This window comes from Emys orbicularis, chromosome 22, assembly GCF_028017835.1.
Source record: "Emys orbicularis isolate rEmyOrb1 chromosome 22, rEmyOrb1.hap1, whole genome shotgun sequence".
Classification (NCBI taxonomy): domain Eukaryota; kingdom Metazoa; phylum Chordata; order Testudines; family Emydidae; genus Emys; species Emys orbicularis.
In genome coordinates this window covers 720,428-744,862 of record NC_088704.1, presented here as the reverse complement: position 1 = coordinate 744,862, position 24,435 = coordinate 720,428, and the positions used below count along the sequence as shown (strand labels likewise).

Below are 24,435 nucleotides of genomic sequence, written 5' to 3'. Positions count from 1 at the left end.
GCTGGGTTGCTTTGCAGCCTGTCTGGACCTGGACTCATGGGCTGGTTTTCACTTGCACATCTTACACCACCTTCTGCTTGAGAGATAGCACTCTGCCCTCCATGGAGGATCTCCTTCTTATCTCCATTGTGGCAGCACTTCCCCCTCCACAATGATGTAGGCCTGAGCGTCTCGACACTATTAGCATGACCACAGTTGCCACACTGGTAGGTTGGGGCCACGCTTGAGTAATCTGTCAATCTAGGTGGGGGGTTGCCCTCCCACCCTCTTTGTCACCAAACTTGAATGTCAGTGCTCCGGAGCTCCTCCGTGTCCTTCTTCCAGTGATGGTCTCTATCTGTATTCCACCTGTGGATGTACACCATGCACCTGAGGCCAGAATTTTTTAGTTAGGGTGACAGGGTCGCCGGGGTGCAACCTGTACTGAGGGACTGCTGAGCCCGCCAAACCCACCAACCTTGGCTGCCTCTTACGCTATGACGCTAATGTCAAGTGTGACAAAGTTCCTCCTCTACCTAGGTGGGTCCTGCGCTTATTGGCGGATTTGCTTGCCTCACAGATTCACCATGTGGGTCGGGAAACAGCCCAGAGACCTTCCCCTCTGGTAGAAACCACAGTCCAGGTCAAATCCTCCTGTGTTTGATCAGGAGTTGGGAGGTTTGGGGGGAACCTGGGCCCGCCCTCTACTCCGGGTTCCAGCCCAGGGCCATGTGGACTGCAGCTGTCTAGAGTGCCTCCTGGTACAGCTGCACGACAGCTACAACTCCCTGGGCTACTTCCCCATGGTCTCCTCCCAATACCTTCTTTATCCTCACTACAGGACCTTTCTCCTGGTGTTTGATAATGCTTGTACTCAGTCTTCCAGTAATATGTCTTCTCACTCTCAGCTCCTCGTGCCTCTTGCTCCCAGCTCCTCGCATGCACGCCACAAACTGAAGTGAGGTCCTTTTTAAACTCAGGTGCCCTGATTAGCTAGCCTGTCCTAATTGATTCTAGCAGTTTCTTAATTGGCTCCAGGTGTCTTAATTATCCTGCCTGTCTTAATTGGTTCTAGCAGGTTCCTGATTACTCTAGTGCAGCCCCTGCTCTGGTCACTCAGGGAACAGAAAACTACTCATCCAGTGACCAGTATATTTGCCCTCTACCAGACTCCTGTACCTCACTAGTCTGGGTCTGTCACACAAGCTACAAGCCTTTGACACCATCAGATCAGGATTAAACAAAGACTGTGAATGGCTATCCAACTACAGAAGCAGTTTCTCCTCCCTTGGTGTTCACACCTCTACTGCTAGCAGAGCACCTCACCCTCCCTGATTGAACTAACCTCGTTATCTCCACACTGATTTATACCTGCCTCTGGAGATTTCCATTACTTGCATCTGAAGAAGTGAGGTTCTTACCCACGAAAGCTTATGCTCCCTATACTTCTGTTAGTCTTAAAGGTGCCACAGGACCCTCTGTTGCTTTTTACAGATTCAGACTAACACGGCTACCCCTCTGATACTTGACACCATGCAAGGCACTGCATTTAGCCGTATGGAATGGAAATCTATCAACCTCATGAAGAAACTTGCACAAATACAGACAGATATCATCTTCCTTTCCAAATGCAAACGGATGGACATCATACCAAATGGACTGAAGGTGAAAAATCCATTGCTATCTACATACTGCACAGACCACAGTGAGAGATTATGCCATACACTATCAAAGAAACTGAGGAACCACCTGATCAGCATCCTATACAGCAAACAGATAAACATCAAGAAAGAGCTCTCCAACCTGGAGACTTTCATAAATAACCAACCCTCCACACAAATGGACTTTACTAAAATAAGACAGGAGATCTACATTACACACTTCACCTCTCTACAAAGGAAAAAGGACCGTAAGCTGTCTAAAATCCTACCTGGCACATGGGGCCACAACAGGGGTACCCCTAACTCACCCAGCAATATCGTCAATTTATCCAGCTACACACTCAACCCAGCAGAGGAGTCTGTCCTATCTCGGGGACTCTCTTTTTGCCCCAGCACCCCCACGAACATGATACAGTTCTGCGGTGATCTGGAAGCCTACTTTCGCCGCCTCCGACTCAGAGAATACTTTCAAGATAACACTGAACAGCGCACTGATACACAGATACCCTCCCACCAACAACACAGGAAGAAGAACTCCACATGGACTCCTCCTGAGGGTCGAAATGACAGTCTGGACCTATACATAGAATGCTTCCGCCGACGTGCACAGGCAGAAATTGTGGAAAAACAACATCGCTTGCCTCATAACCTAAGTCGTGCAGAACGCAATGCCATCCACAGCCTCAGAAACCACCCTGACATTATCATCAAAGAGGCTGATAAAGGAGGTGCTGTTGTCATCATGAACAGGTCTGACTACCAGAAGGAGGCCGCCAGACAACTCTCCAATACCAAATTCTACAGGCCACTTTCCTCAGATCCCACTGAGGAATACACTAAGAAACTGCACCATCTACTCAGGACACTCCCTACACTAACACAGGAACAAATCAACATACCCTTAGAGCCCCGACCGGGGTTATTCTATCTACTACCCAAGATCCACAAACCTGGAAATCCTGGACGCCCCATCATCTCGGGCATTGGCACTCTCACTGAAGGACTGTCTGGATATGTGGACTCCCTACTCAGACCCTACGCCACCAGCACTCCCAGCTATCTCCGTGACACCACAGATTTCCTGAGAAAACTACAATGCATTGGTGACCTCCCAGAAAACACCATCCTAGCCACCATGGATGTAGAGGCTCTCTACACAAACATCCCACACACAGATGGAATACAAGCTGTCAGGAACAGTATCCCTGATGATGACACAGCACAACTTATTGCCGAGCTCTGCGACTTTATCCTCACGCACAATTATTTCAAATTTGGTGACAATATATACCTCCAGACCAGTGGCACCGCTATGGGCACCCGCATGGCCCCACAATATGCCAACATCTTTATGGCTGACCTGGAACAACGCTTCCTCAGCTCTCGTCCACTCACGCCCCTTCTCTACCTACGCTACATTGATGACATCTTCATCATCTGGACCCATGGGAAGGAGACCCTGGAAGAATTCCACCATGATTTCAACAGCTTCCACCCCACCATCAACCTCAGCCTGGACCAATCTACACGGGAGGTCCACTTCCTGGACACCACAGTACAAATAAGCAATGGCCACGTTAACACCACCCTATACCGAAAACCCACCGACCGCTACGCCTACCTTCATGCCTCCAGCTTCCACCCCGGACACACCACACGATCCATCGTTTACAGCCAAGCACTGAGGTACAACCGCATCTGCTCCAACCCCTCAGACAGAGACCAACACCTACAAGATCTTCACCAAGCATTCTCAAAACTACGATACCCACACAAGGAAATAAAGGAACAAATCAACAGAGCCAGACGTGTACCCAGAAGCCTCCTGCTACAAGACAGGCCCAAAAAAGAAACCAACAGAACTCCACTGGCCATCACCTACAGCCCTCAGCTTAAACCTCTCCAACGCATCATCAGTGATCTACAACCCATCCTGGACAATGACCCCTCACTTTCACAGACCTTGGGAGGCAGGCCTGTCCTCGCCCACAGACAACCTGCCAACCTTAAGCATATTCTCACCAGCAACCACGCACCGCACCATAACAACTCTAACTCAGGAACCAACCCATGCAACAAACCTCGATGCCAACTCTGCCCACATATCTACACCAGCAGCACTATCACAGGACCTAACCAGATCAGCTACAACATCACCGGCTCATTCACCTGCACGTCCACCAATGTTATATATGCCATCATGTGCCAGCAATGCCCCTCTGCTATGTACATTGGCCAAACTGGACAGTCACTACGCAAGAGGATAAATGGACACAAGTCAGATATCAGGAATGGCAATATACAAAAACCTGTAGGAGAACACTTTAACCTCCCTGGCCACACAATAGCAGATGTTAAGGTAGCCATCTTACAGCAAAAAAACTTCAGGACCAGACTCCAAAGAGAAACTGCTGAGCTCCAGTTCATTTGCAAATTTGACACCATCAGATCAGGATTAAACAAAGACTGTGAATGGCTATCCAACTACAGAAGCAGTTTCTCCTCCCTTGGTGTTCACACCTCTACTGCTAGCAGAGCACCTCACCCTCCCTGATTGAACTAACCTCGTTATCTCCACACTGATTTATACCTGCCTCTGGAGATTTCCATTACTTGCATCTGAAGAAGTGAGGTTCTTACCCACGAAAGCTTATGCTCCCTATACTTCTGTTAGTCTTAAAGGTGCCACAGGACCCTCTGTTGCTTTTTACAGATTCAGACTAACACGGCTACCCCTCTGATACTTGAAGCCTCTGGCAGGCACAGCACTTACACAGCCATCCACAGACAGGGACACACCCAACTGTGTGAGGGTGTGGGACACACCCTTACTGAATGAGCTCTGAGCCACTCATGAACCAACATTAGAGAGGCTCCAGCCAATACCCCCAGAGCCCCCGTCTTGCACCCCAGAACTGTACCATCTTGCACTGGTCAGAAGCCTGGCCAGTGTAAGCTCGTTACCTAGTTCACCACTTCTTCATAGGAAAGTGGACATGCACCAGCCTTTGTAACCTGAGCTGAGATTTCCCAAGCACTTTAGACAAACTCACTGGTAAGGATATAACATTAAAATAAGTTTATTAACAACAGAAAGATTGATTTTAAGTGATTATAAGTGGTAAGCCTAAAGGTCAGAGATAATAAGAAAATAAGGAAATAAAAAGTAAACACACATTCTAAATCCTAAACTATTAGTCTAAGCAAGAGTTGAATCAAACAGCCCTTCTCACCCTGACAGATGGTACAAGCAAGTTACAGTTCTTCTTCGAGTGCTTGCTCATATCGAATCCAATTAGGTGTGTGCGCGCCGCGTGCACGATCGTCGGAAAATTTTTTACCCTAGCAACACCCGGTGGGTGGGCTGGGGAGCCCCCTGGAGTGGCGCCTTCATGGCGCTGGATATATACCCCAGCCGACCCAGCGCCCCCTCAGTTCCTTCTTACTGCCCGTGACGGTCGTTGGAACTGTGGAGCGCGGCATAGCTGTCCTCCACTCTCCCTAGCTTTCCTTGTTAGTTATTGTTGTAGATAGTTGTTAGTTGTATAGTTATAGATTTAGTATAGTTTAGTAGTTTAATAGCTGTTACAGAGTAGTTATAAGTAGTTAGCGGGGGTAAGGGGGTTTTCATCTCCCCCTTTCCCCCCGGCGTGCAGCTGGGCTCATGCCCAAGGCTCCTGGCTTTAAACCGTGCGCGACCTGCGCTAAGCCTATGCCAACGGGAGACCCCCACGACTCTTGTCTAAAGTGTCTAGGGGAGTCTCACCAGACTGATAAGTGCAGGATCTGCAAGGCTTTTCGTCCCAGAACCAAAAAGGAGCGGGACTTTCGTCTTAAACAGCTCCTTATGGAGGCAGCACTTAGCCCAGACCCTCCTTCGGCACGCCAAGCTCCGGCACCGAACGCCTCGGTGCGCAGCGCCCCGGCGTCGGCCTCGGGTACTGCACCGCGAGGAGACGCGGATAAGACCCCACGGCACCGTCCTCCATCAGCACCGCATCCGCCACAAGCCCCTCGGCGCCGTTCCCTGTCTCCGGGTCACAAGAGACCCCGTAAAACACAGGAGACTGCCACGCAACAGCAGGCACCGGCGCCCCCCGCACTGGCTGCGGAGTCGCGTCCGGCATTGGAACGTCCAAGGTTGCAGGCGCCATCATCGACACCGTTGACTCTGGCACCGGTAGTAAGGCCGTTGAGTCTGGTGCGGAGTGGCTCCCCGCCCCGTTCCGTGGTTGAGCCGTGTCTCCCGTCTACGCCGGAGACATTTGCGACGGCGAGAGACCTCATTGCCCTCATGGAACCGGCACCGTCTCAGACTGCGGCACCGCATCCGCTCCGCACAGTGCAATCCAGGGGCAAGCCTGCCCTGCTACGCCCTCCATCTCCGAGTGTGGACTCTCGGCACCGCTCCCGGTCTCGGAGCAGGTCCCGACGCCGCTCGCAGTCCCGGCACCGGTCTTCATCACAGCGCCGGTCGTACTCGCGGCCCAGCTCTTCCTCCCGGCACCGGTCCACCTCTTGGCACCGACCTGAGCATCGGTACCGCTCAGAGTCCCGACGCAGTTCCCGGCACCGGTATGAGCGCCAATCCCATTCGAGAGGCCGCTCCTGGCACCGATTCTACAGACGGTCTTCTTCGCAATCCAGATCTGGATCCAGGTACCGGCATGGCCATCGGCACTGTTCTCGCTCCCGGTTCCGCTCCCCGGCACCGCGCAGAGACCGCTCTCCCGTGGACCGGCACCGCTCGGCACCATTCCAGGAGGAGCCAGCGCAATCACGCTCGGCACCGCCCTGGCCTTCAAGATCTGCGTCTCGCTCTTCTGAAGGTGCCTCCCGCTCAGCCTATCCTGCGCAGGGACAGGCAGCAGACGACCTGGGCCATTGGCAGGATGGGGCAGAGGACCCTAGACAGGACCCTGCCCATTGGTCTTTCTGGACCCCATGGGCATATCACCAGGCACAAGGGGCTCCACCAGTGGCCTCTCGCTCGGCACACTCAGAGCCCAGGGTACCGGAGGCCACCATTACCCGTCCTCCCCCAGGGGGTATGGAGGCTCCTGTGCCAACGCCCACGCAGGCCCCAGACCCCGGTACAGGGGATCCTGGACATCAGGGACCCTCGGACCCAGACCCACCTCTGGATCCTTTACCCCCTGAGGCATCCTCCTCGTCTTCCCCAGATGAGGCAGTGGCGGGCACGACAACCTCAGGCCCACCCCCGATAGACCTCCGTGCCCACCAAGACCTGTTACGTAGGGTGGCACGGAACATGGATCTACAGGCAGAGGAGATAGTGGAAGTGGAGGACCCGGTGGTGAGCATCCTCTCAGCTGATGCCCCATCCCGGGTGGCGTTGCCCATCATCCGTACGATCCAAGCTAACGCAAAAGAGCCGCAAACCAACAGGCACTCTTGAGCCGCTACGATTACAACTCATGGAACTCCATGGGTAAATTTAAGGAGTTGGTCCCCCAGGACTCGAGAGAGGAGTTTGGGGCCCTAGTAGAGGAAGATAAAAAGGTGGCTAGGACCTCCTTACAGGCCTCGCTAGACATAGAGGACTCTGCCGCTAGAACACTGGCGTCAGGTATAGCCATGAGACGCATTTCCTGGCTCCAGGTGTCTGGTTTGCCGCCAGAACTGCAACAGACCCTACAGGATCTGCCATTTGATGGTCAGGGACTGTTCTCGGACAAGACGGACTCTCGGTTGCAGAGCCTAAAAGACTCTAGAACCATCATGCGCTCCCTGGGGATGCATGTCCCAGGACCCCAGCGCAGGCCATTTAGGCCCCAGCCCCAGAGGTTCTACCCTCCTCCTCCTCGTCCAAGACAGGACTTCCCCAGAAGGCGTGGACGAGGTGGTAGAAGGAGGTCGACCGGCCCCCAACCCGGTCAGAACCAAGGCCCTCCTAGACCACCTTCAGGGCCTAGACAAAATTTTTGAAGGTGTGCTCGAGGACGGCGTACTAGCCACCACCCAGGATCCATTCCCTTTATTTCGGGATCGCCTCTCCCATTTCCACCGTGCTTGGTCCCTTATAACCTTGGACCGTTGGGTTCTTCGCACGGTGGAAGGGGGATATGCTCTCCCGTTTTCTTCATCCTCCCCGTCCCTCTTCAGGGACCCTTCTCACGAGCAACTCCTTACACAGGAGGTTTTTACGCTCCTTTCTATGGGGGCGATAGAGGAGGTTCCATCAGAGTTAAGGGGCAGGGGGTTTTACTCCCGCTACTTCCTGATCCCCAAGACAAAAGGGGGTCTTCGACCCATTTTAGATTTACGCGGACTCAACAAATTTATGGTAAAATTGAAGTTCCGCATGGTCTCGTTGGGGACCATTATCCCTTCCCTGGATCCTGGAATGCCGCCCTTGACATGAAGGACGCATATTTTCATATAGCAATCTACCCTCCGCACAGGCGCTTCCTTCGATTTGTAATAAACAACGTACACTACCAATTTGCCGTCCTTCCCTTCGGCTTGTCCACGGCTCCGAGAGTGTTCACCAAATGTATGTCCCTTCATCGACAAAGGATACAGATGTTCCCGTATCTAGACGAGTGGCTGGTGCGCATCCACACCAGGGAGCAGGTTCAATCCCACGTCCAAATCACACTACAAACATTCCGCAAGTTGGGCATCTTACTCAACAAAGAAAAGTCTACTCTGGAGCCAACCCAGAGAATAGAGTTTATCGGGGCAGTCTTAGACTCCAGACTCGCCCGCGCTCTTCTGCCAGACACTCAGTTTCAGACCATCGCAAACATCATCCGCAGCCTCCAGGGCTTCCCGATTTCCACGATAAGGAAGTGCCTCAGCCTGTTGGGACACATGGCTTCTTGCACTTACGTAACCAGGCATGCCAGACTTCGGCTCCGCCCGCTTCAGGCCAGGGAGTCATCGGTGTACCGTCCTTGTCGGGACAGCCTGAACATGGTGGTCACGGTTCCGAATCCGGTCTTGATCTCTCTCAACTGGTGGCTGAACCACAAGTCGGTGTGCGAAGGAGTGCCGTTTCACACCCCACAACCCTCCCTGTACCTGGTCACGGACATATCATCTCTCGGCTGGGGTGCTCACCTCGGGGAGCACCAAACACAGGGCCTGTGGACCGCATCCGAACTAGCTTTGCACATCAATGTTCGAGAGCTGATGGCAGTGCGCTTAGCCTGTCAGGCGTTTCACGGTCTCCTACATGGCCGTTGCGTGGCAGTCCTCACAGACAACACCACGGCCATGTTCTACATCAACAAGCAAGGGGGAGCCCGATCGTCTCTCCTATGCCAGGAGGCCATTCGCCTGTGGGAATTTTGCATTGCCCACTCGATACATCTTTTGGCATCGTTCCTCCCTGGAGTCCAGAACACTCTAGCGGACCGTCTCAGCAGGTCCTTCCAAACGCACGAGTGGTCGATTCACCCAGATATCATCCACTCCATCTTCCAGAGGTGGGGATTTCCCCAGCTCGACCTATTCGCCTCACGCGCCAACAGGAAGTGCCACGTGTTCTGCTCCCTCCAGGGGCGATCTCCGGGCTCCCTGTCAGACGCTTTCCTGCTACCATGGAAGGACCAGCTGTTCTACACTTTCCCTCCATTTCCGCTGGTCCACAAGGTCTTGCTCAAGCTACGCAGAGACAAGACACGTATGATTCTAGTCGCTCCAGCTTGGCCAAGACAGCACTGGTACACCACGCTCCTGGAGCTGTCGGTACAGACTCCGATCACACTTCCACTGTGCCCGGACTTGATCTCTCAGGACCACGGCCAACTCTGTCACCCCGACCTGCAATCGCTCCACCTTACAGCGTGGATGCTGCATGGCTAACTCGGGCGGCACTACGATGCTCACATCCTGTGCAGCAGGTTCTGTTGGGCAGCAGGAAACCCTCTACACGGGCCACTTACTTGGCCAAATGGAAGCGCTTCTCCTGTTGGTGCGAGCAGCGGGCCACGCCCCCCTTGCAGGCGTCGATCCCACTTATACTTGAATATCTCCTATCCCTAAAACAGCAGGGCCTGGCGATATCTTCGGTCAGGGTGCACCTGGCTGCTATATCGGCGTTCCACCCAGGAGAACACGCTTCCTCAGTCTTCTTCTCCAACCCGATGGTCGTCAGATTCCTCAAGGGCTTGGACCGCCTATACCCACAGCTGCGTCAACCGCTTCCGGTGTGGGATCTTAACCTGGTTCTCTCCAAGCTCACGGGGCCCCCGTTCGAGCCATTGGCTACCTGGTCACTCCTTTACCTATCTTGGAAGACAGCCTTCCTTGTAGCCATCACTTCAGCAAGGCATGTTTCTGAAATCAGAGCACTCACGTCCGAACCTCCGTATACAGTCTTCCATAAAGACAAGGTGCAGCTTCGCCCCCATCCTGCCTTTCTTCCCAAAGTGGTATCAGCTTTTCATGTGAACCAGGATATATTTCTCCCGGTCTTCCATCCTAAGCCGCACGCTATGCGACAAGACCAGCGTATGCACTCCTTGGATGTACGCAGGGCCCTTGCTTTCTATATCGAGCGTACGAAGCCGTTTAGGAAGACGACTCAACTCTTTGTTGCAGTGGCTGACCGGATGAAAGGCCTACCGGTCTCCTCGCAATGTATCTCCTCTTGGATCACGTCCTGTATTCGTGCTTGCTACGACTTGGCCAGTGCCCCGACGCCGCGCCTCACCGCCCATTCCACGAGGGCCCAAGCCTCCTCGACTGCCTTCCTGGCTCACGTCCCGATCCATGACATTTGTAGAGCAGCAGTTTGGTCATCGGTTCACACCTTTGGCGCTCACTATGCGCTTGTACAGCAGTCTAGAGACGATGCTGCATTTGGATCAGCGGTTCTGCACTCATCGATGTCTCACTCCGACCCCACCGCCTAGGTAAGGCTTGGTAGTCACCTAATTGGAATCGATATGAGCAAGCACTCGAAGAAAAAACGGTTACTCACCTTTGTAACTGTTGTTCTTCGAGATGTGTTGCTCATATCCATTCCAAACCCGCCCCCCTTCCCCACTGTCGGAGTAGCCGGCAAGAAGGAACTGAGGGGGCGCTGGGTCGGCTGGGGTATATATCCAGCGCCATGAAGGCGCCACTCCAGGGGGCTCCCCAGCCGACCCACCAGGTGTTGCTAGGGTAGAAAATTCTCCGACGATCGTGCACGCGGCACGCACACACCTAATTGGAATGGATATGAGCAACACATCTCGAAGAACAACAGTTACAAAGATGAGTAACCGTTTTTTCCTCAATACACAGACTGGACCCTTTGCCAGCCTGGGACCAAACTCCATCAGTTCAAAGTCTTTTTCTTCCAGACTTGCTTCTGGAGATGAGGGGGAAGAGAGGCCAAGTGATGATGTCACTTCCTCTCTTTTTATACCTTCTTCCGGCTGCTTGAAAGATCCTTGCTGTGATGTGGGGGTCAGTCAGTCCCCACTGGTCAGTCTCCATTGCGTTCTTTGAGAAGTCTCTGAGATAATGGATTGTGTGTTGATGAGCCATTAACGACCGTCTGGCCAGTGATGGCTACTCCTTTGTTGTAACTATGGGTGATCCCAAGCTCACAACATATTTTTGTAACACATATAGCAATACTTCATATATAATGATAGTACATACAATCCAACAGGATGTTACTGTTCAACACATCAAGACTTTTAAAATGATAATCATATGACAATGGTGAATATGGGGGTTCAAGGATTCTACTTTGAGGTACATAGTGTCACAGTAAGCAGTGTCCATTGGTCCGCACAGGCATAGTTGATCTCCTCATGCTCCCAACCAAAGGTATAAAGGGCAGTGTGGACCAACGCCTCTCCAGTTTCTTCTCTCTCCCATGCAGCCTGAGTCAGAATCCTGTGTCCACTTCGATCTCCCTCTGCTTTAATACATGTAAATATAATTTGTAAAATGTTTTACTACTTTCAATAATTTAGACTGTTTGTAGGTTTTTTAATACTGATATAGTTAATTAGTTTGCCTCACCCCAGAGAGCTTCCCTCTGTGGAGAGGCACTAGTCCAAGAGTCCCTGGGTTCAATAACTGTCTCCTGCCCCAGTTCCTTCTCCGTCAGTGACAAACACCAGCGCTGCCTTTACTGCCTTGGGGAGGCTCACATCACCACCAAGTGCAGTATCTGCCACTTCTTCCCTCCCTGAACTCATGAGGGACAAGAACTCTGCCTGTAGAAGCACCTCACGGAGCAGGGTATGGGGCCCCATTCAGATTCAGGCCCAGGAGACCCCCTTGTACAGCAGTCTCAGACTGCAAGCAGCGCCTCTCCATAGTATGAGTTCTAGAATAGAGGGTAAGACACTTAAGCCTACAAAACCCTCTCACAAGAGTAAAGGATATGATCATAGGCATAAGGACAGGTCCCTGTCCAGATATGCCTCTAAGAAAAGGGATCTTTCCCCACCTCGGTCCAAGTTGGGTGAATCCTTGCACATGGGTCCAAAAGAGTTAGGTCCACACAAACCTTCCATTCAAGAAGTCAAAGCACGAAGGAAGAAGGATCTGATGGTACCAATTCAGGCTCCATCCCACAAGCCAAAAGACTGGTACTTGCAGTTCCTGTCTGGGAGCTCCATTCTGGACTCCCATTTGATGGTTCTGACATACTCCTTGTGGAATCCTCTGCATACTATACCATCAGATGCCCGCCAGTCTCCTCAATAGCTCCCCAAAATGCCAGGAAGGACCAAATGCTTTACCCTGCCAGAGGATATTTTCACTCTGTCCTATCTACAGTCTCCTCTTTTACCAGGCCTGGCTCTCCTTGGAGACATCCTTTCGCCCAAAGAAACCTCCTTGAGAGGAAGAGAATGCTCTCCTACTGCATCCACACTCAGAACATCCTCACACTGGTACTGACAGCGCTGCCACTAGAGCAGGAACCAATTATTTCATGGAGAGCATCAGATGATCCAGATGTACTTACCCCTTGAGGAAAACAAGCCCAGACAGAACCACAGGAGGTAGTGGAACTGTCCACCTCCTTCAGAATATGGCTACCCAGTGGACCATTGGTACCGTATGTCTTGGAGCCCTCCCCCACCAGCCAGTCCTTCTTACTAGGCTCCGTCAGATTGTACAGCAGACATCCCAAATCCATACAAGAAGCACCTCTCCCAGTCAATACCAACCAGATTCATTGGAGTTGAGGAGGAAGAAGTTGACCTTGACACTGTTCCATTGGTTCTGACAGCTGTGTCATCCTCTTCACCAGATGAGGTGGTTGCTCCATCATCCCCCTCCCCAGACGATGACCACAAGCAGTACAAGGAGCTATTACAGAAGCCAGCAACCGAGTGTCAGTTACAGAACACACAATATGGTTTACTGGACATCCTCCAGCCTTCTAGTCAATCAAGTCATTTTGGAACCTGCCAGATCTGTGTGGCATACTCCTTGCCTTTGGTGCCCCTCCCTCAAAGAGGACTGAAAAACTATATTTTGTGCCCGCTAAAGGGACAAAGTTTTTATTCACTCATCCATTGCCCAATTCTTGAGTGGTGCAAGCAATTTCAGAAAGGTCAAGGACAAAGCATCTTAAGACTACTCCCACGGACATGGGTGCTGGACACCTCAACCTTTCGGGGATGAAAATATTTTCATTGGCTAGTCTCCAATTCAGAGTTGCTAACTACCAGACACTGTTAGCAAAATAAGATTTCCTGAATTTTTCTAAATTTTTACACTTTAAAGACAAACTTATTCAGGAAGACAGGGCCCAGTTCCAAGTCCTCATTGATGAAGGCAGGGTGGTGGCCAAGAGATCACTCCAAGAAGCAGTAGACACAGCTGCCACTGGAGCCTTCACCACAGTGGTAACCATGAGCGTGAATTGTGGTTGCAATCTTCTGGACCTTCCTGAATACCATCAAGGACCTTCTATTTGATGAATCTAATGTTTTTCAAGAAAAGACCGATGAGTCTCTACACTCCCTTAAAGACTCTAGGACAACCCTCTTCCCCCTGGACATTTACACCCCTGCCCTGAAGAGGAGACGACATAAGCAAATCTATAGACCCAGACCTCCCACTCAGGCATTCTATCATCAGCACCCTTATGAACCCCAACCCACTCTGCAAAAGCCTAAGGGTTCAAAAACCCAGATATGGGGCTTCTTCTACCACTACAATCAATGTCTGGCCTCACCCACTGTCCACGGCATTCTTTTGATGGTACGCTTGAGGACTGCATACCAATATTGATGGCATACCTTATTGCCCCCCCCAAAAAATTTGGTGATTGTCTTACCCACTTTGCCACAACTGGAGGGCAATAACAACAGACAAGTGGGTACTAGACATCATGCACCAAGGCTACACCATTGAGTTTCTCACCTCCCCACCCCAAACCCCCTTCCCAGGCCCTTTTCAGGGACCAATCTCACACAAAGATTCTTCATCTAGAGGTAAATTCTCTACTCCAGAAAGGGGCCAGAGAACTGGTGCCCCCTCAGCACTAAAGAAAAGGGTTCTACTCCCCATATTTCTTAGTCCCCCCAAAATCCTGTGTACGGAGACCAAGTCTCAACCTATGCCAACTAAATCTATTCACCCAAAAATTAAAATTCCACATGGTCACATTGGCATTAAAAATTCCCTTTCTGAAAAGGGCACATGGTTCTCAGCTCTCAACATGAAAGACACTTTCATCTACATTCACCCATCCCACAGAAATTTCCTCCTTGGGCAAGACCATTTCCAATTCAGAGCCCTTCCATTCATACTAGCTATGGCACCTTGGGTCTTCACAAAAGTCCTTTCAGTGGTAGTAGCTTAATGAGAAGAAACAGCTTTATTGTGTTTCTATATCTTGATAACTAGCAGATCCAGCAGGGAAGTCCAACTGGCAACTCAATTCCTAGTCTGTCTTCCCTGGGAATCTGTCTCAACCACAAAAAGTCTACTTTGATTCCCATGAGATCCATAGATTTCATAGGAGTGACTTTGGACTCAACCACAGCAAGAATCTATCTTCCCATCTTCACACCGTGGACGAGCTGATAAAACAGATCAACCTCAGACAATGAGACTACAGTCAGGACCTGTCTTTTCCTCCTTGTTTGCATGGCCTCATGCACTTATGTCTCACCATTCACCAGGCTTCATCTCCGCTGCCTACAAACCTGGCTTCAGTCCATCTACTCACCAAAGAAAAAGACACCATCAATACCAAAGTAACAATTCCAGCACAGGGTATGGTTTCTCTCACCTGGTGGACAAATCTGGAGAAAGTTTGGGTGGGAGTTCTTTTCCTCACACCTACACCTGAGAAGACAAAAATCACAGTTGCTTCTTTCTTAGGGTGAGGAGCCCATATGGACAATCACACTGCTCAAGGCACCTGGACCTCTCAGGAGGCCAGGACGTATATCAGCTTAGTGGAATTAAGAGCAGTCTGTCAGGCCTGCAATGCTTTCCTTCCACTCATCCAATCCCAACATATCCAGGTAATGTTGGACAATAGGATGACTGTCTTCTACATAAACAACAGGGGGGAACAAGCTCTCTCCTCCTGTGTGCAAAGACAATCAACTTCTGGAATTGATGTGTCAGAAACCACATAACCCTCTCAGCAGTATACCAACAAGTGTGCAGAATTCCCTAGCAGACAGTCTCAGTAGACATTTTTCCATAGACCACAAATGGGAGAGTCACAATTCTGTTTTGAACAAGATCCTCACCCAGTGGGGAAACACCATCCTGAAGTCTCTTTGCCTCACAAGGGAACAAGAAACTACCCCTATACTGCTCCAGAGCAGCTGTGGCCCGTAGCTCGAAGGGTGATACCCTGTTGCTCCCCTGGACAGACCACCTCAGATATGCCTTCCCTCTCATCCCACTAACACCACAAGTCCTGCAAGAGACCTACCATGACAGGGCTCAGGTCATCTTTGTCGTGCTCAATGGGCCGAGACAAGTGTGGTTCTCGGAACTCCTGAGGGTTTCAACCCATCTGCCCATCAATATCCAACCATTTCCAGATGTGCTAATGCAATGTAATGGTACAATCAGGCACCCAAGCTCAGAACCTCTACAACTCAAGGCCTGGTATTTGGATGGGCTTCAGACACAGAGCCCTCTCTCTGTTCATGTTAAGTGGCTGTTCAAACCATTCTCCAACAAAGCAGGAAGAATTCTACCAGGAGATGCTATTCGGCCAAATGCAAGCGCTTCTCCTCTTGGTAAGAACAGCATCAGCTACCTCCAGAGTCCCATGGGATCATTATTATTTTAAAATACTTACTTACCCTTAAGACATTAGGGCTCTCAGTCAGTTCCCTGCAGGTCCATCTTCCAGCAATCAGCACCTTTCATCCTCCATTTGCGGACCATACTATCTTCACTCATCCCACAATGGCTAGATTCCTGAAGACACTTATTCAAACTCTTCCACCAATGGCAAAAACAACACCACAATGGGACCTCAAACTTATTCTTTTGGTTTTCACCAAACATATCTTCAAATCATTAGCCACCTGGTTCTACATCCCATCTCTTGATGAAAGCTGCCTTCCTAGTAGCCATAACATCAGCCAGGAGGGTGAGCGAGCTGGGAGTACTCATGGCAGAGCCGCCATATGCCATCTTTCATAAAGAGAAGGTGTCTCTTTGCCCCTCTCTCCCACTTGGAAATTCATCCCTAAAATAACTTTGGAGATTCAAATGAGTTAAACCATCCACTTACCGGTATTTTTTCCAAAACAGTATGCCTTTGACGAGGAGAGAGGGCTCCATTCTCTAGACATCTAACAGGCACTGGCATTTTATCTACAGAGAACAAAAGCAATTAGAAAAACACAAACTTTTTATTACCATAGCGAAGCGATCAAGGGGTCAAACTCTATTTGTGTAGAGACTCTCTAAGTCAGTGGTTCTCAAACTTTTGTACTGGTGACCCCTTTCACATAGCAAGCCTCTGAGTGTGACCCCCCTTATAAATTAAAAACACATTTTTATATATTTAACACCATTCTAAATTCTGGAGGCAAAGCGGGGTTTGGGGTGGAGGCTGACAGCTCACGATCCCCCATGTAATAACCTCCCGACACCCTGAGGGGTCCCGACCCCCAGTTTGAGAACCCCTGCTCTAAGTGGATCTCAAGTTGCATCATCCTTTGTTACCAACTAGCTCGTATTCCCTCCACCCCCAATGGGGTGAGATCCCATTCCACCAGATCTCCAGTAACCTCTGCAGCATCTCTGCGAGATGTACCTTTTCTAGGCATATGTAGGATGGTGATCTGGAGCTCCATATACACCACAAGACATTATGCATTGATCCAGACTTCTACTGCAGATACAGCTGTGGGGACAGCAGTACTATAGCCATACTGTGACCCTATTTTTTTTAGTAGTTTACATTTACCACAGTACTATACTTGCCTTTTTTTTTTTTTTTTTGGTCTCTGCTGCTGCTTAATTGCTTACTTCTAGTTCCAGCTTAGGTGCATGGTTGACTGGTCAGTTTGTAACTCTGGTGTTTGTAACTCTGAGGTGCTAATGTACACACTATTAGTGGCTATTGTAATTTCTATGCCCAGGCAAAGAAGTGAGCTGTATTTCCCCTATCAACTGGGCTTAATCCCTCCTCCCCATGGCTTTCAGTTTATGTCACCAGTGATATCGGGGGTGGGGGGGAATGTTACCCCACTTTCCAAAGAGATAAATTAGAGGTGTTTCAGGCCTAGTAAATGCCCAATCAGTGCATGTTACACTATTTAGCCATTTGCCGCAGTTTTGGGCTGGGGCAGTCCTTCAGCATGAATCTGGAATTGCTCCACTCCACTGTAGATTGACACTAAAGTGAGGACAAGGTCCTGCCATGTGCCTTACAGCAGTGTGCTGGCCTGGAGCCTGCTCGCTCTTCTGCCTGGTCTCAGGGCAGCTGCTCCCTCCCCCCGACTGGTTCTGTCCATTAAACGCTCTCTGCAAGTAGGGCAGGGCCGTTTCCAGGACACGAGGGACAGGGCTACTGTGATGCGGTCCAGCAGGGAAGCATGGGCCCAGCTACCATTAGGGTATGTCTACACTTACAGAGTTTTTGCACTGTAAGTTTCACCAGTGATAGGGAACACCGGTTCCAGTAAAGCACTGGTTTGTGTACTCACTCAATTCCTCAGGCATCAGAGAGTGTTTACACAGAGAACATGAAAAAATGGGTGTTGCCATACCAACTGTAACAAGAGTAATTAATTAAGGTGAGCTATTAGGTGAGCTATTATCAGCAGGAGAAAAAACTTGTAGTGATAATCAGGAAGGTTTTTTTTTTTTTGAAGTTTTTTTGTTCAATACTCCAACAAAAAAACTTCAACAATAGACTCCAACAAGAAATTGCAGAATTGGAATTAATTTGCAAACTAAACACCATTAAATTAGGCTTGAATAAAGACTGGGAGTGGATGGGTCATTATACAAAGTAAAAACTGTTTCCCCATGCTATTTTTCCCCCTACTGTTACTCTCACCTTCTTGTCAACTGTTGGAAATGGGCTATCCTGATTATCACTTCAAAAGTTTTTTTTCTCCTGCTGATAATAGCTCATCTAATAGCTCATCTTAATTAATTACTCTTGTTACAGTTGGTATGGCAACACCCATTTTTTCATATTCTCTGTGTATATATATCTTCCTACTGTATTTTCCACTGCATGCATCCAATGAAGTGGGTTTTAGCCCACGAAAGCTTATGCTCAAATAAATGTGTTAGTCTCTAAGATGCCACAAGTACTCCTCATTCTTTTTGCTGATACAGACTAACACGGCTACCACTCTGAAAACTGTAGGCTGTAGGGCAGCTATCCCTAGGGTTACCATTTGTCCGGATTCTGCCGGACATGTCCGGCTTTTTTGAGTTAAAAATAGCATTCGGGGGGAATTTGTAAATGTCCGGATTTCCCCCCAATGCAGAGAGCGCGCGGCTGACAGGGCAGCCGGCCGGATCGTGCCACTCGCACGGGGCTTTGACAGCCAGAGCCCCTTCTCCACTTCCCCCTCCTCTCCCCTGCAACTTGAGACCACTCCCCTCCTCTCTCTCCCTCCCTCCCCCTCCCTGCGTTCGCAGATTGCCGGCCGGCCGTTCGCCTCGGGCCTCCGGCAGTCTGGAGCTCCTCCCCCTGCTCCCCCGTCCCCTGCTGCCGAGCGCGCTGCTCTGCAGCACTCTGTTCTGAGTGGCCCGGTAAGGGGGCCAGGGGATCGGAGAAGGGGCCGGGAGGTTCTGGAGGGGGCAGTCAAGAGACAGGGAGCGGGGGGGGGGGGGTCGGGAGTTCGGGGGGGGCTGTCTGGGGGTTTGGGGTGTAAGGTTTTGGGCAGTCAGGGTACAGATAGGGGGTAGGGTCCTGGGGGGCGGTTAGGGTGGGGGGATCTCAGGAGGGGGCAGTTAGGGGACAAGGAACAGGGAGGCTTAGGTAGGGGTTGGGGTTCTGGAGGGCAGTTAGGAGCAGGGGTCCCAGGAGGGGGCAGTCAGGGGACAGGGAGCAGAGGGGTTTAGATGGGTCGGGAGTTCTGGGGGGGGGGGCTGTCAGGGGGTGGGGAGTGGTTGGATGGGGCGTGGGAGTCCCTGGTGTCTGTCTGGGGGTGGGGGTGTGGATAAGGGTTGGGGCAGTCAGGGGACAGGTAGGGGGTAGGGTCCTAGAGGGCCAGTTAGGATGGGGGGAAGGTCTCAGGAGGGGGCAGTCAGGGGACAAGGAGCAGGGAGGCTTAGGTAGGGGGTGGAGTCCTGGGGGGCAGTTAGGGGCAGGGGTCCCAGGAGGGGGCAGTCAGGGGAGAAGGAGTGGGGGGGAGGGTTGGGGGTTCTGAGGAGGGCGGGAAGTGGGAGGGAGTGGAAGGGGCAGGGGCGGGGCTAGGGCAGGACAGGGGTGGGGCTCCTCCCGTCCTCTTTTTTGATTGTTGAAATATGGTAACCCTAGCTATCCCACAGTGCAACTCTCTCAACAGATCTTGTGTGTGTGTGTGTGGGGGGGGGGGGTTAAGCGGAAGGCATTCTGGGTCCCTCCTCAGTGCCCAGTGCTGCCCTGCTTCATGTCTCAGGAGCCCCATTACTTCCTTGTTTCTTCCTGGGCATTTTTTGTAAACGTCCTGCAGTCTGGCTGCTTTCCCTGCCACATCTACAAAGGGAGCTTCAAACTTCCCGGGGCTTACTAGGGGAGGGGCGGACGTCAGCAGCAGAGATGCTGGACAGAGTGGTCGCTTTTTGAACTGGGGGATATCCTCCAGAGGCCAAAAGGTGTTTACACTGGTAGAACGTGTCTTCACTTTCACAGCAGCACAAAAAGAACAGCGGTAAGAGCTGTATGCCTCTGGTGAAGGTGGTTTTCTTCACAAAAAGTCATTAACAAGTGTAGACACTCCCACAGTTTTACTGCGAAAAGGGACTTTTTGCGATTTAACGGGTAAGTGTAGACATACCCTAAGTTAGACTCCAAAGTTACCCCCAGGCGCTGGCTGAGCCTAGGGTGACCAGACAGCAAATGTGAAAAATCGGGACGGGGGGGGGGTAATAGGAACCTATATAAGAAAAAGACCCAAAAATCGGGACTGTCCCTATAAAATCGGGACATCTGGTCACCCTATTGAGCCTGGCCGGCTGCCTCTTCCCTGCGGTGGCCCAGCTTCCCCGCCTCGATCCTGGGGCGCGGCTGCCCCCGCCTGAGCAGGAGCCAAGGGCTGTCTCAGTTACTGTCTCTTTAAAAACAGCTGCAGGGAGCGCGTGCTGCAGGGGGTGTGTCTCCTCCTCTCGGGAGCGCGCGCGCGCGACGGCTGCGCAGGACTGGGCAGTTGGCGAGCGCTGCCGAAGTGTCAGGCCCCGCGGGCAGCACTGAAGTAACCGAGGCAGGGGGCGCGGCCAGCCGGCTCCCGGCCGCCATTGGGGACGCCCCGCAACTTCGCCCTGCCCCGCGCGCTCCCGATTTGTTTTTTGGGGGCTGCCCTGTGCTGCGCTCTGATTCCCGCCTAGTTGTGCGCCGGCGCTGATTGGCCGTCAACTCAGGGCTCTTCTGACGGAAGGGCCGTGCTGGCTTTCGAAAGGTGCTCGGGGGCTTCGATTGGCTGCGGTGCGGCTGTGCCCGCCCCCCTCCCCGTCTTCCCCGGTTTCTCCATCGTCGCCATTAGAGGGGTCGCTTTGTGTCTACCGAGTCTGCCGGTGAGTAACCCCCCCTCCCTGCGGAGGGGTCGGGTCCCCCGGGGTGGAGCCGAGGTAGGCCGCTGTTGGTGGAAGGGCCGGACGACCCCTCATCGACCGCGTGGGGGGAGGGGCAGGCAGCGGCCCCCTGGTTCCCCGCGCCACTGGCCTAGTGTCCGGAGCGGGCGGGCGGCCAGGCCAGGCGGGAGCGAGAAGGAGAGCGAGGACAGGAGGGGATGGACCTGGAGCTGAGCAGGCTCCGGCCTCAGACGGCGTGGGGCGTCCTGGCGCGGGCAGCAGCGTTCAGCTGTCACCGGGGCGACCGGGCCTCCGCACCCCGGGGGCGCAGGGCATTGGAGGAGGCTGTGGATAGTGACTGGAGCGCCCTGCTCCCGCCCGAGCTCCGCGGGGTCATCAGAAACCGCACCAAGTAATACGCTTTACAGTAGAGTAGCCTGCAGTGACAGGTAGAGCTGTAGCAGCGGCGAGAAGATGTGGTAGTCTTTTGGCCTGGCTTGGCATGGAGGGCCATTGCTACCTGCATATCTAGCTGTGCTGAGGGATCTGATGTGGCTTCAAGGCTGGGCTGGACTGAGAAGGGGCAGCCCCGCACTCTAAAAATGAAAGAGCCCCATTCCGCTTCTCTGGATAAACTCCCTGACTGAGCAGCATTGTTTCTGGTCTTGTCCTGGTTCAGTCACACCTAGAGACAAGCCTCACAAGCACAAAAGCAGCAGAGTTGAGTGAAACGAGACGTAGAATGGAGTTTCACCTGAATGCCACTGACATTGCGGTTTGTAACCCCTCGCTATCTCATCTGTAGCATTTACGTATTGGGAGGGATAAAAGACTGAATCTTATGGTATCCAATATTTGAGAGCCCTTTGAGAGGAAGTGACACCACCTGCTTGATTGCAGTGTTGTTGATGCTAGACACTAAAAATCAAGGACTCAGTAAAGGCACTGGATTTATGGCTCACTACAACAAACTGTAACCTACCAACCCTCCTTTGTCCTGCAATTACAGAGGTGTTAACTGCCCACTTCACCTTGAGCAGCCTCTTGAAACATGTATCAACTCTCTGAGTACCTTTCCCAGACATGAAGAAGAGTTCTATGAAAGCTTGTCTCTCTCAATGGTAGAGGTTGGTCCAATAATATTATTTCATCCACCAAGTTTCCCTAGGGTTGATGCTATCTGATGTTGCTGACAGATCTAACAAAATCAGCATGGGCTCTGTGAAAGTGTAATTGCTTGGAGTAGCACAACCACCAAAAATATCAATAGCCTCTCTGTCATAAGTCTTAAATAGAATTGTTGAGGACTTAAGAGGTTTCTTAACACCAGCTGTCTTGACACCATTTTCACCACAATCTTTGCCAGTACAAGGAGATTTTAAATCTGATGGTAGCTGTCTTAATTACCACTGTTGAGATGGTTTCTTGAGCAGTGGCCCAAATCTGCACAGGGGGCATAGCATCTAGTGCATTGTGTTTCCAAAAGAAAAGCCTTCATCCATGTCGGAATGTGTTTAGAGACTGTTAGGAGCTATGGTTCAAATCCTAGAATACAAGGCACCATTCTCCATCTCATTGGGGAAAAAACTTTTCTTTGGTGAGGTTTCAAAATCTAAGCCTTTATCTCCACTACATTTTAGGTGGGAGAGGAGGCTGTAAATTTTATAGCCAGAAAAAATTGGACTGTTCCAAAGTGGAAGCATTCTGGATTTATTAGCCTGTCCACCCTTCTGGACTGGGTTCCTGGTTGAAACCTTGTGTATGTTCTTGTAGAAAAGAGAACAGAACTGTGAACACATTCTTAGCTGGTGCAAATTGGCATAGCTCCATTTAAATCAACAGAGCAATGACAGTTTACATCAGCTGGGAATCTATTGACTGTTCTTGTCCTTCTCCACATCTGCAGCTTGGGAACACAAACTCTGTCACAGTTGACCCTGCTCAGAACAAATTTTCTATGTGATAACTGCTCATGATTTATAGATTTGTTGCCAGTGGAGACCTGCTTATCATCAGGGAGGAGATGTTTTGATAACACCCAACCACAAGCATCACTTTTATCTCTGCTCTGTGACTCTCAGCTCACCTATATTAGCATTTCACATGCAAGTTTGTGTATTCAGGCATCTGACATAGCTGCTAAACTTCATTCTAGCATGTGAGTTGTCGCTCATAGCAGGCTTCTTAAACACACCCAATTTGTGACTCTCTAGGCATGTAGTGTTTCAGTTATTTTTGTTAAAAATACACAATGTTTTCATCATTGTTTTCCCTCTCTTCTAATAAAAAAATCCTTTGGCAAGCATATCTTTACTGTATGGAAAAAGCAACAAGGAGTCCTGTGGCACCTTATAGACTAACAGAAGTATTGGAGCATAAGCTTTTGTGGGCGAATACCCACTTCGTCAGACGCATGTGGTGGAAATTTCCAGAGGCAGGTATAAATATGCGGCAAGAATCAGTTTAGAGATAACGAGGTTAGTTCAATCAGGGAGGATCTAGCAGTTGAGGTGTGAACACCTAGGAAGGAGAAACTGCTTTTGTAGTTGGCTAGCCATTCACAATCTGTATGGAAAAAGATACTTAAATATTGATGTCTTATAAATAGGGCCCTACCAAATTCACAGCCATGAAAAACGCATCATGGACCATGAAATCTGGTCTTGTGTGCTTTTATCATATACTATGCAGATTTCATGAAGGAGACCAGTGTTTCTCAAATTGCGGGTCCTGACCCAAAAGGGAGTTGCGGGAGGGGGTGGGGGTCACAGTACGGCCACCCTTAATTCTGCACTGCCTTCAGAGCTGGGCAGCCGGAGAATGGCGGCTGTTGGCCAGATGCCCAGCTCTGAAGGCAACGACCCACCACCAGCAGTACAGAAGTAAGGGTGGCAATACGATACCCTGCCACCCTTACTTCTGCGCTGCTGCCTTTAGAGCTGGGTGGCGGGGAAGTGGTGACTGCTGACTGCCGGCTCAGCTCTACAGGCAGAAGCGCAGAAGTAAGGGTGGCAATACCATACAGTAACTCCTTGCTTAACATTGTAGTTAAGTTTCTGAAAAATGCGACTTTAAGCGAATCCAATTTCCCCATAATAATTAATGTAAATGGGGGGGATGGGGGGTTTAGGTTCCAGGGAAATTTTTTTCACCAGACAAAAAACTATATTTTATTTTTTATTTTTATATATATATAAATACACACACACACTATAAGTTTTAAACAAACAATTTAATACTGTACATAGCAATGATGATTATGAAGCTTGGGTGAGGTGGTGAAGTTAGAGGGTGGGATGTTTCCCAGGGAATGCCTTACTGCTAAATGATGAACTAGCATTTGGCTGAGCCCTCAGGGGTTAACACGTTGTTAATGTAGCCTCATACTCTACAAGGCAGCACGAATGGAGGGAGGGAGACAGCATGGCAGACAGAGACACACACCCTGGGTATGGGGGGGAGAGAGAGAGAGAGATGTGCATTGCCCCTTTAGGTACGCTGACACCACATTCTAAGTACATTGCCTTTAAAAATATCAGGAAGTGGAGACAGCAGCTGCAGCTGTGTCTTCTCCCTGCCCTATATGGAGAAGGGGTAAGCGGGCAGGAGTAGGGGGGAGGGGGACACCCTGACATTAGTT

General features: G+C 50.8%; 1 protein-coding gene across 7 annotated transcripts in view; it reads left to right on the top strand.

Annotated features, from left to right (window-relative positions):
• The first annotated feature begins 20,721 nt into the window (after nucleotides 1-20,721).
• The window catches only part of HP1BP3 (heterochromatin protein 1 binding protein 3), an 86,005-nt gene continuing 82,291 nt past the window's right edge, over nucleotides 20,722-24,435 (top strand). For 4 of the 7 annotated variants that reach the window (XM_065421200.1, XM_065421201.1, XM_065421202.1 and 1 more), the window contains exon 1: nucleotides 20,727-20,798. The gene's annotated coding sequence lies outside the window, so the exon portion shown is untranslated. Of the gene's footprint in view, nucleotides 20,799-21,582; nucleotides 21,923-24,435 lie in introns of those variants that run through there. The other 3 variants (XM_065421204.1, XM_065421203.1, XM_065421199.1) reach the window with 3 other exon arrangements.